This window comes from Akebia trifoliata, chromosome 16 (assembly GCF_017979445.1).
Source record: "Akebia trifoliata isolate Shusen 1 chromosome 16, ASM1797944v1, whole genome shotgun sequence".
In the NCBI taxonomy this organism is placed as follows: domain Eukaryota; kingdom Viridiplantae; phylum Streptophyta; class Magnoliopsida; order Ranunculales; family Lardizabalaceae; genus Akebia; species Akebia trifoliata.
In genome coordinates, this window is record NC_141390.1 from 5,145,205 (window position 1) to 5,157,365 (window position 12,161).

The 12,161-nt window shown below is 35.4% G+C and overlaps 1 pseudogene; it reads left to right on the forward strand.

Annotated features, from left to right (window-relative positions):
* The first annotated feature begins 3,618 nt into the window (after positions 1-3,618).
* On the forward strand, positions 3,619-4,594 carry LOC147382401 (secreted RxLR effector protein 161 pseudogene; annotated as a pseudogene).
* Positions 4,595-12,161: the final 7,567 nt, after the last annotated feature.

The window sequence follows — 12,161 nt, forward strand, 5'->3', positions numbered from 1 at the left end:
TAAGGGCAGGGGCAAGTCCAGATCAAAGTCCAAGGGCCCTAAGAAAATAAAATGCTATTTCTGTCGTGAAGAAGGTCATATTAGAAGATTGTGTCTGAAAGGTAAGAAGGCTGAAAAGGATAAAAAAGTTGAACAAGTAAATGCCATGGTTGAGGTTGGTTATGAGAGTGCAGATGTTCTTGTTGTGGGTACGGACAAGTATGATAAGCAGTGGATACTTGACTCTGGGCGTTCATTTCACATGACACCCAACAAAGACTGGTTTGAGACTTATAAGGGAATTGATGGAGGAAAGGTGTTGCTAGGAAACAATAAGCCATGCTCAGTAATTGGTATTGGTACTGTGAGACGGAAAACACATGATGGAACTGAAATATTGTTGACTGAGGTAAGGCATATACCAGAGTTGAAAAGAAATCTGATTTCACTTATCATGTTAGATCATTATGGTAAAACCTACAAAGGTGGTGATGGTTCTTAAAGTCTTTAAAGGATCCATGGTAGTGAGGAAAGGAGTAAAAAGCAATGGTTTGTACACCTTGCAAGTTTGCACGGTGATTGGAGTTGCTACAACAGTAACTCATACAAAGTTGTCCAAATCAAAACTATGGCATCGTAGGCTTGGCCATGTCAGTGAGAGAGGATTGCAAGAGCTGCAAAAGCAAGGTCTGTTATGTGGTGATAAAGATGACAAGTTAGAGTTTTGTGAGAATTGTGTTTTTGGTAAAGCAACAAGGGTAAAATTCAGCAATTCAACTTACACAACAAGGGAGACTCTCAGCTATGTTCACTCTGATTTGTGGGGGCCTTCTAGGCATGAAACTCTTGGAGGTAGTTGTTACTTCATTTCAATCATTGATGACTGTTCTCTTAAGGTCTGGGTCTACATCTTGAAGACTAAAGATGAGGCTTTTAGCAATTTCAAAGCATGTAAGAAAATGGTTGAAGTGCAAATGGGAAAGAGGGTTAAGAAGCTCAGAACAGACAATGGATTAGAGTTTCTAAACATGGAATTTGATGAGTTTTATAGCAAAGAAGGTATGGTGAGACACAAGACAATAAAGGGAACTCCTCAACAAAACGGTCTAGCAGAGAGGATGAATAGAACTCTACTAGAACGTGTAAGGTGCATGTTATTCAGTGCCAATATGCCAAAACGATTTTGGGGGGAAGCTGTAATTACAGCAGCATATTTGATTAACAAATTTCCTTCTGCAGCCATTGGTTTTAAGACTCTAGAGGTTATTTGGACAGGTATTCCTCCATGTTATGATAATCTCAGGATATTTGGTTGTGTGGCTTATGCACATACCAAAGAAGGTAAGCTCGAACCTAGAGCTAGAAAGTGTATGCTTGTTGGTTATCCTGAAGGCGTAAAAGGATATAAATTATGGTGTCAAGACAAGCATATTTCAAAGTGTTTCATCAGTAGGGATGTGGTTTTCAAGGAAGATGAGTACTACTTGAAAGAAAATGGTGAAAGTAGTACTAGTGCAAGTTCAGATCATGATGTTAGTGCTAGAATTGAGTTGGAACTTACTGATTGAACAAAAAACCAGCAGAATTATAAACTTGAAGAAGAAGTAGAACAACCCGAGGATGAACAATTTGAAGAGCAACCTGAGGCTTTGGCAGATTATCAATTAGCAAGGGATAGAACAAGAAGAACAAGGGTGGCACTTACAAGATATAGCTATGCAGATCTGATTTCATATGCATTGCTTACGGCTGAGGCTCTTAAAAAAATAAGTCTGATCATATGAGGAAGCGTGTAAGTGCAAAGAAAGAAAGGAGTAGCGGCAAGCTATGTGTAGACACCCCATTTTTGCACTCGCCTAATTAATCAACTCGTCCACCCGATCGCAACGGTTCCCAATGATAGATGTTTATTCCAGTGCTTTATTTTGTCACCAGATGTGTTTTAGAAATCCGGATGAGGTATCTCGAACTGACAAAACCTTAGAAATCACGCTACGCTAGGAAAATATGATCCCAGAAACGTAGAAATCATCATATTGCAGACCAAAAAGAAGCTTCACGATAAAATCACTAAAAATAACCAAATTACCAAAATACCCCTAACATCAAAACAACCCTAGAACCTACGTTACGCTTAGGAAGACCCATTCAAACACATAAAATCACAAATCGAAATCAAATAAATCACTTCGCCAATTTTCCCTTAAAATGACAAAATTACGAAAATACCCCTCATAAAATTCATAACCATTTCATACAAAAATTTCATAAATGACAAAAACTAACATTCTCATTGAATTCCTTACGAAAAACTGATTCCAAAACATCCCAGAACATTGAAAAACGACTTAAAACGTAAAAAATCCTCTCCGAGGGCAAAACTGTAATTTTACAACTTTAATAATTAAAATTTTCGAAATTAATAAATAAATCATAAAAAAAACGTAAAGTGAAACATTAAAGTCAATCAAGTAAGACCAAAGTCAAGTAAGGCTAAAGTCAAAACATTAAAGTCAATCTCATAAGACTAAAGTCAGAACCCTAAATCAAAACACTAATCAAGTCAATCTCATAAGGCTAAAAGTCAAAACCCTAAATCAAAACCCTAATATAAACTAATCAAGTCAATCTCATAAGACTAAAAGTCAAAACCCTAAATTAAAACCCTAAAGACTAAGTCCATCTCATGAGACCAAAGTCTAAACTCTAATTGAAACCCTAACTGAAACCCTAAAAGAAACCCTAATCAAACCCTAATGCTTCTAAAAAACTTTATAAATAGGAGCCTCCACACCCTATTTTCGTATAAAAAAAATCCTAGGAAAAGTAGGTGAAGAAGCCTCCACAACCTCTCCAAAACCCTAATTTTGGAGCCTCAACTCCTTACCTAACACCCCTGCTTCGATTTTAGCCTAAAAAACACCCAAAAACCTCTCAAAAACATCCCAAAAATTCACAAAAAATTCGAAGCACCCAGATGCAAGAAGGAGATACCTTACCTCGGATATCAGAAATCAGATCCGGAGATAGAACGAAGTAAGTAATACGGTACAAGGAGCCGTTTTCACCAGATCTGAGGAAATAGCACTTTTGCAGATCGAAGGTAAGATTTTCATTATTTTTTAATCTAGGTTTGTCATTAGCGATGTAGATTTATTTGGGATAAGTAGAGACCGGTAATGGCCAGGCGGGGTTGGTGCCTAACACCTTCCAACCCCGTAACATGATCCCCGGACTCAGATTTTCTGTAGTAGATTAGTTCATTATCCGTTTTATAGTCAGTTTGGTTCCTAGACCATAATAACTAGGTGGCGACTCCCAAACTTCAAGGGTCAAAAGCGGATCCGAGCACCCCGCGGATCGAGGGCGCTTTCACTATGCAAGAGGAGATGGATTCTTTGTTGAAAAACAAAAACATGGCAACTGGTTGATAAACCAGCTGGACAAAGGTTGGTCAGTTGCAAATGGATTTATAAACTTAAGGAAGATGGCTCAAAGGATGGAAAACCAAGGTTCAAAGCAAGGCTTGTTGCGCGTGGTTTCACAAAACAAGCTGGAATTGACTTCAATGAAGTGTGTTCTCCAGTTGTCAAGCATACGTCTATTAGAGTACTTCTAGTTTTAGTTACTCAATTTGACATGGAGCTAGAGCAAATGGATGTGAAGACCGTTTTTTTACATGGGAACCTTGCTGAGAAAATTTTCATGTCTCAGTCAAAAGGATTTGTTAAACATGGTGATGAGGGAAAAGTGTGTTTATTGAAGAAGTCCTTGTATGGTTTAAGACAATCTCCGAGACAGTGGTACCTTAAGTTTGATGAAGTTATGAAGAAGAACAACTATCTGAGAAGTGATTTGATAGTTGTGTCTACATTAAGTGGATAGATGGTGGTGTTGGTGTATTTCTATTACTTTATGTGGATGACATGCTAATTGCATCAACTAGCATGAGTGAGATTCAAATGCTAAAGACACTTTTGAGCAAGGAATTTGAAATGAAGGATTTAGGAGTAGCCAAGAGGATTTTGGGGATGGAAATTAAGAGAAAAAAGAATAAAGGTGAGTTGTTCATTTCTCAAACCAGCTACATTCTCAAGTTGCTTGATAGATTTGGCATGTCTCAAGCTAAGGCTGTTCAAACACCCTTAGATGCCATTTCAAGTTGTCATTTGCAGTGTCACCTTCAACCGATGATGAGAAGGCTGACATGATACAGGTGCCATATGCAAGTGCCATTGGGAGCATCATGTACTCCATGGTATACACTCGACCTGACTTGGCGTATGCAGCAAGTGTGGTAAGCAGATTTATTGCTAATCCTGACAGGGGACATTGGGAGGTTGTAAAGTGGGTCTTCAGGTACCTTAAAGGTACTTCAGATTATGGTTTGTGTTATAAAAGAATATCTGAAACAAATGAGAAGAAGAAGCTGATTGGGTATGTTGACTCGGACTATGCTGGTGATTTGGACAAGAGAAAATCTCTTACCAGTTATGTTTTTACTCTATTTGGTTGTACAATCAGTTGGAAAGCTACCTTGCAACCAGTTGTAGCTCTCTCGACAACAGAGGCTAAACTGATTGCAGCTAGAGAAGCTGTAAAAGAAGCCATTTGACTTCAAGGTCTGATTGGTGAACTTGGTGTTAATCAGAAAGGGGTAAGTGTTTATTGTGATAACCAAAGTACAATTCATTTGACAAAAAATCACATGTATCATGAAAGGATGAAACATATAGATATCAAGTTTTATTTCATTCGAGATTTATTGTTGAAGGGAAGGTTACAGTTGAGAAAATCCACACGGATAACAACCTTGCGGACATGCTTACTAAGCATGTCACTAGCTCTAAGTTCAATCTGTTATAGAACTCAGAGAATACACCAGAGAAATTACAATCAACTCACACACTCAAGGTCCAACAATGGCACCTTGTTACACTAATATCTTCTTTTTCTCACTTTTCTCTCTACATGAACACACCTTTTCTCTTTTTCTCTTTTTTTACCACCTCCAATCCTCCTTAAATCCAGCAATATATTCCTTTTTGCATCACAATGTTCTGCAGTACAGTTTGTTATCTCCAATCCAATAGAAAAACAACAAGTGTCATCTATACACAAGGGCAAGGAACAAACATTCTTGCCACGCTGGATCAGTGACAAGCCAAATCAGCTGCCAGGTGAGACAAACCAGTCAGCACCTAAAGATTTTGGATCACTGTACCACAAATTTCCACCTTGATCCAAACCACTTGAGGTGCACCAACATCATAGCGAATCTTTGGCCAAGAACAAGTTCAATCAGTAATGAAGAACAGTCCGAACATTAATAATGTTCAGGTACAGATTGAAGTTAGAGCTAGTGACAGGCTTAGTAAGCATGTCCGCAGGGTTGTTATCCGTGTGAATTTTCACAACAAATTGGTGGAAATTTGTGGTATAGTGATCCAAAATCTTTAGGCGTTGACTAGTTTGTCTCACCTAGCAACGAATTTGGCTTGTCACTAATCCAGCGTGGCAAGAATGTTTGTTCCTTGCCTTTGTGTATAGATGACAATTGCTGTTTTTCTATTGGATTGGATATAACAAACTGTACTGCAGAACATTGTGATACAAAAAGGAATATATTGCAGGATCCAAGGAGGATTGGAGGTGGTAAAAACAAGAGATAAAGAGAAAATATGTGTTCATGTAGAGAGAAAAGTGAGAAAAAGAAGATATCAGTTTAACAAGATGCCATTGTTGGACCTTGAGTGTGTAAGCTTATTGTAATTTCTCGGGTGTATTCTCTGAGTTCTATACCTTGTATTCTATAACTCTCATTGCAAATAGTGGATTTGAATGACCAAGCCGAAACTGGATGTAGGAATGCTCGTTGCATACTGAATTAGTATAAATCCTCTTTGTTACATTATTTTACTATTCTATTTTTGTTAATACATTTATGCTGTTGCTAGTTGATTGTTGTAGCAGTACTACTGCTTCTATCAGGTTGTGTGCATCTTGTTCTTATTTGAATTTTCACAACACATTTGATTATTGATAAATAGAAGTCAAAGTAAGGGTGTCAATGAATATCTATTTAACCTTGATGTAGCCACAAAGTTGCACTCAATTGCAGCCCACAAAAAATATGTAGAATAAGAAAATAATTAAGAGAAGAATAGGTCCCACGTTTGGAAACCTTATTTATTAAAATAATATCTATCCTACAATGACCAACACAATGCACTTTCATAATTGAAGAATCCTACTTGAAAAAAGAAAAAAAAAACTGAGCCTTACAAGACCCAAACACCTAAACAAATATCCTATCCTAATTAATAACAGATCCTTTTATTAAAGGAAAAAGGTACTCACTCTCACGACTCTTGAATCTGAGCAAAACTTGGATTTGCCCAAAAACCTCGGTTTTGGACGCCTTTTCTCCATACCCAATTATATTGCAGATGATTGAAGACTTTCCCATCTTTTTAAAGTTAATATATATTACATAAAGTTCTTCAAGTTTCTATGTAAATTGTGAGAAATTTTCCCGATTGCTTAATCCAAGAGATTCTTACTATGTTAAATGTCTTATTTCTAATCAGCATAGTTGAGTCGACTCATCCTGTCTCAGACCAATAAATCCTTTGAGATTGATTTGTAATTTTTATATTTTTACTTAAATAATTATTTTTTTCTCTTATAAGATGGATTCATTTATATGTACTCGATCACAAAATCAATTATTCATTTTTCTATTATAAAATGGATTCATATATAATTTTATTCTATACCAATCACAAGTGTATAGTTATTAAAAATTGATTATTATTATATGGAATAAAACACCGAACTAGTTGACTCGTCTGAATTTTGAAAATTCAAGCCGAGTCATCTTGGATCTCAAACAAGTCAATGTGATAGATAATTTACATGTTTGCTCATTCGAACACAACATAGGAACACTAACAAATAGTTCTCAAGGATCTACTTTGGTTCTATGCCAAGAAAAGAATAAAGAAGGAAAGCAAACTACTTTCCTTCCCTAACAATGTAAGTGTAGCTTCTTTACCTAATTCATACTCTTCACTATGATACCAAGTCTGAGTTTTATTTAAGGAGAAGAAGAAGAATAGCACAACTTAATTCGGTTAATCCAAAGAAGGAAAAAAATGGTGAAACAAATTTGTTTGAATGGAACATGGGATGATAACAAGTTTTCTTCCCCAATGCCAACAATTGGCCTATACATAGCGGCAGGTACTTCTGCATGCCTTCTATTTATGATTTGTGATTTATTTCATGGATTATATAATAGGAAGCCATGGATACCATGTAGATTTTTAAAACTCAACTCCCTTACACTCACTTTTCTTGCAATTACGTCGAAAGTCCCAGTAGATCTGACCACTTCAATGCCTACTGTTCAAGACCAACTCTCTAAGCTTAGTGGCACTGTCTTAATATGCATCTCTCTGTGTATTTTCTTTCCTTCACTCGGAACTCAGAGTCATTCTGAACGTCTTTCAAACATGCTTTCCTTGAGCATCTTCGTAGTAACGGTTATTGTGAATGTGTGTATGCAAATGGTTACTGGTGTCATATTCTTGTTCATAGTGGAACATGTCATAATCATGTCATGCATGCTACTATTGCTTGCAATGTTGTGGTTCACTTTAGATTCTTCAATTGTTGATGAATTTGAAGAAAAGGCCCCTCAAAATTCAGAGACTATGATACAGATATTGAAGTCAATTTATATAAATAGTTGTAAACGAGACCCTGAATGGACCTTCCTTCGTTCCCCACTCGGCGTAGCTGTGTGCATTCTTTCTGCACTTTGTGCACTAGTTCTATCACAAGCCGTACTTCAATCTCTTGTTCTTAAGAAGGTGGATTTTCGATGTGGGATTTCCGATTATAAATGGTCAATGTGGATCATTGTAGTGACTCAGATTTTCACTGTCCTAGTAGGAAGTACAATCACCATACTTAGATGGTTGTTAATATTCAAAGATGTATTTGAAGAAATGAATGTTTACAAAGTTTCATCAACTTTTTCAAAGCTCCACATTTTTACTTCGTGGATTTTATCAAAATTTTCAAAGCTCCGCTCTATTTCATTCTTCAAAATCTCTATAAAGGTTTTCATGAGCATCTTCCAAACTATTAAGAGGACTGTTTCTATGGTATTCATGGCAGTGGTAGGGATTATATCCTGTCTCTCTTTTCTGTTATATTTAATGCTCAAGATACCTTTCTTGTGTGCCAAAAAAATAAAAAATATTTGTTGTGGGGAACAAAGAAATGATGAAAACTGTCATATGAAAGAGTGGAGAGAAACTGTGAATACGACATGAGGAGATGGATGGAGAAATATAAAAGCAATTTACCAACTGATGATCTCATCCAACTTCTTTCCAAAACTTGTCAATCTGAAAAGCCATTTACCAACAAAGTTTCTTGTCTTTCAGTGGTAATCTTTATAAGAATTGCCACAGTTGCATTACCAGATGTCCTTAGTGCTTCTCTAATCCGTACATTCGACGAAGCCTTTGGAATCATTTATTTCATTGACCAGAAAATGAATACCACAGCCGAAGATAAAAATAAACTTGTAGTGGGAAAAGAATTGTGGATGAATAGGAACAACCCATATCATTGGTTCCATAATACATTCATTAAACCGTTGGTAAAGAAATTGTATTCTCAGTCTCCATCTCAGCCTCCATTGGACTTATATTTTGCACTTTGGCTTATTGAAGAATTAAAAAGATGCGATGGACATTCCAATCCTTTTTATAAGGCAGAGTATGTTGCAAGTAGTGGTACCCAATACATTAAAAAAGTTAAGTATGCAGTTATTGAAATTCAAAACGTCTGTGAATTGATCATCGGACAACAGCCAAGACAAACCTACTCATCAATTGACGAACTATATGGTCACATGGAGCAACTATCTGTGGATATGTTGCACTTTTCCCTCTCTCAACTCCCACTTGCCATACACAAGCATCTTGTTGAGAGCCCCATTCAAGAACGTGAAGAAAGAGCAAGACTTGCGTTGAAATTCCTTTACAAACTAGAACCGTTAGAGAATAAAGTTCATTGGTCATATCCATATGGAACTGGTATCACTAGCTTGATAACCCCTCAAGTTCCAACTATAGACATGCAGCGTATCGAACCAGTGGAAGACAATGTAGATGCAGATGTTGCTCATCAAGTGATTGATGGTAATGAAATTCAAGAGCTTTTTCGAATGGCCTGGAGGCAAGTACCCTTTTTTTTTTTCACGTACTTTTTTATTAAGTTGGATGATATTTTTATTCTCCTTAGGACTAATTTTTTAAACAATTTTTTTTTCTGTTTAGGATAATCAGGAGGGAAGTTAAGAGCAGCTGCAAGAAAATATTGGAGGCATTGTAATAACTCATCGCCTCGAAGTTTGAAGAAATTAAACAGTTATTCTGTTTCTTAGGAAATCTTAGAAGAGTTTAATTTCTTTTTCAATTCTTCTACAAAATTTTCTTTTGTAATCTATTAATTAGAGGTATGCCCCTTGTATTTATAAAATTTTATATGATAAATATATCACTTTGTTTGCTTAGCAACCCCAAATGATCCTAGCAATCAGGTAGGTCTTCTTGACCTCTTGTTTGGCCAATAAAATCTATAGTTGTTAGAAGAAGAATTATGGGGCACTTCAGGACAGCCCAAGATGAGGTGAAGCCTCCGAAAAATGTATAGAACAGATAAAAGAAGTTAGGATGACTTCCTCTATAAGAGTAAGAATTCATATTTAAAGCAAAAAATCCATATCAAACATCACTACCCAACCATTTCTTACACTAATTAATAGTATCCATCTCTCAATTTCAATTCTACTCAAAATAACAATGAATTCCAGTAAATTATACATTAAAAAAAATAGCTTTTTAAAGAATGTCTAACATAATAAAATTAGAGATTTTAAAGAACTACTTAACAACGACAATGTAGTTTTCAAGTCCATCCCAGATCCAAACAAGCTATTTGAAAGTAACCAACTAATTAAGCTCTATAATTTGAGTAAATATAATGAATTCATCATGAAATTAATTCCTTAAAAAATTTAAGATTTTAAAGTAAAACAAATAAACCATCTAAAAACCCTTGAACCTCAAACTTCAATTCAAGACCAAAATCTCCACCTTTCTCAAATCTCTCACCAACCCGTTCTAATAAATCACAAATTCCGTCAAAAATCTGAAAATAAATTGTCAAATTTCAATCATAACCGAAATAACAATCAAAGTATCCCTGAAAAGCTTGACTTCTCAGCTAAAACAAATCAATTTCATCAGAAGAAACAGAACAACAAAAATATTTTTACTTAATATAGGGCAAAACCCACAAGAATATACGAATTAAATGAAGAAGAATAAATTGACTAGAAATCAAATCAGTGGGGTATTTTGACAAACCTTTGAGGTCTATTCAGATTTCAGTGTTTAGCTTCAAAGGTCTTATGAAATAAAAACTACAGTACTACCCCTGAAGTTAGTAAAAAGATTCCAATGGCATGGAAATTGGAATTTCGACGTTGCCCCAAATTATTTTATTATTTATTTATTTATTTTGATATCCAGTTGCGGACAATGGATGGAGCCCGTATCTGGGCTATAATGCCAGCACATCACATCTGATTATAATCCTCTCCCCCCCGCCCCTATAAAAAATAAATAAATAAAAACTATACAAATAATGGTTTTAAAAAATATATATAAAGACTCAGGTATCTATGACTCATGAAAAAATGATTAATGTAAAAATGCACAATCCTAACCATGTAAATATAAAATCTAACTTGCAAGATTTATCTTCAAATAAGTATTTGTGAGTATTTTCAAAATTAACCCACTAGTGATGGGTTTAGTAGTGAGGCCCTCTCTCCAAAAAGGGAGGTGTCTTGAGTTCAAACCCCCTTGTTTGACACTCGAAGGGGTTTATCCCTTTTTTTGTCTCCTATAAAAGGCACACAAGACTTTGATACTATTCCGTGGAAAGGGGTTACAAACTCTTAAATAGACACTAGCCTGATGTCTGTGATTTGTGGGATATTGTATATATCGGGGCATTTGGCCTCATCCCTCCTAGTCAGACCTACGATTTACCTAGTATTATCGAGTTATATATTCGTAAGAAAAATAAAAATTACATTTTTATAGTAAATATAAAAAATCAAATCTTTTGTGGAGGTTTATTACTAACATTTATTAAAAACATGGATATTTCCCAATTAATATTATTTATAAGAAAGAAGTAAACTAATTTTTAATTGATTAATTAAAAATGTTACCAAAGTTTTCTACAAACCTTAGATAAGGAAGAAAACAAAAACAAAAGAAAAATTATGTTATTAAAATAAACTAGATGAAGGATTGAATGTTCTTAAAGGCCATAATTCTTGGAGTTGTGGCTAAGAAACTCATGATAATGTCTAACCACATCTCTCCTTGTCACTTTGACCCTTTTCAAATTTAATTATGATGTGAAGTAAAGTGTTGGGCTACAAAATCCATTTTCGGTGCAGGATGAGTAATTCATGCTACCCAAAACTATTAATTTATACAAAATACGCGTTAACTTTTTTTAGTGGAATCATAACTCCATATTTTAGTGTGGTATATTATGATGGGTGATGAGAACCAACGTAATCAACATCAATAAAACATGACAAATGTGGTTGGGCAATAGAAGAATAGAAAAGCTCAAGACTAGAACAAGACTTCAAATAGCAAAGGACACGATAAATAACATCAAGATTAGAGATGCGCGGGGCATGAATGAACTGACTGACTACACTAACTGTAAAGATCAAATGCGATCTCATATTAGTCAGATAAATCAAGTGGCCTACGAGTCTCTGATAAGAAGAAGGATTTGATAATATATCACCAACTTCTGTATAAAGATGATGATTATGATCCATAGGAGAGGAGGAAGAACGACAATCAAGCATACCAGTGTCCTAAAAAAGATTCAATGTGTATTTGTATTTCTATAGTGAAATACCACGACTAGAACGGACCACTTCTATCCTTAAGAAATATTTGAGGGGACCTAAGTCCTTAACCTCAAAAGAACGACTCAAACCTATTGTACATCATCTCAAATATTTGTGTGCTCGTTTTGTTATTTTAATTTTACTCTTG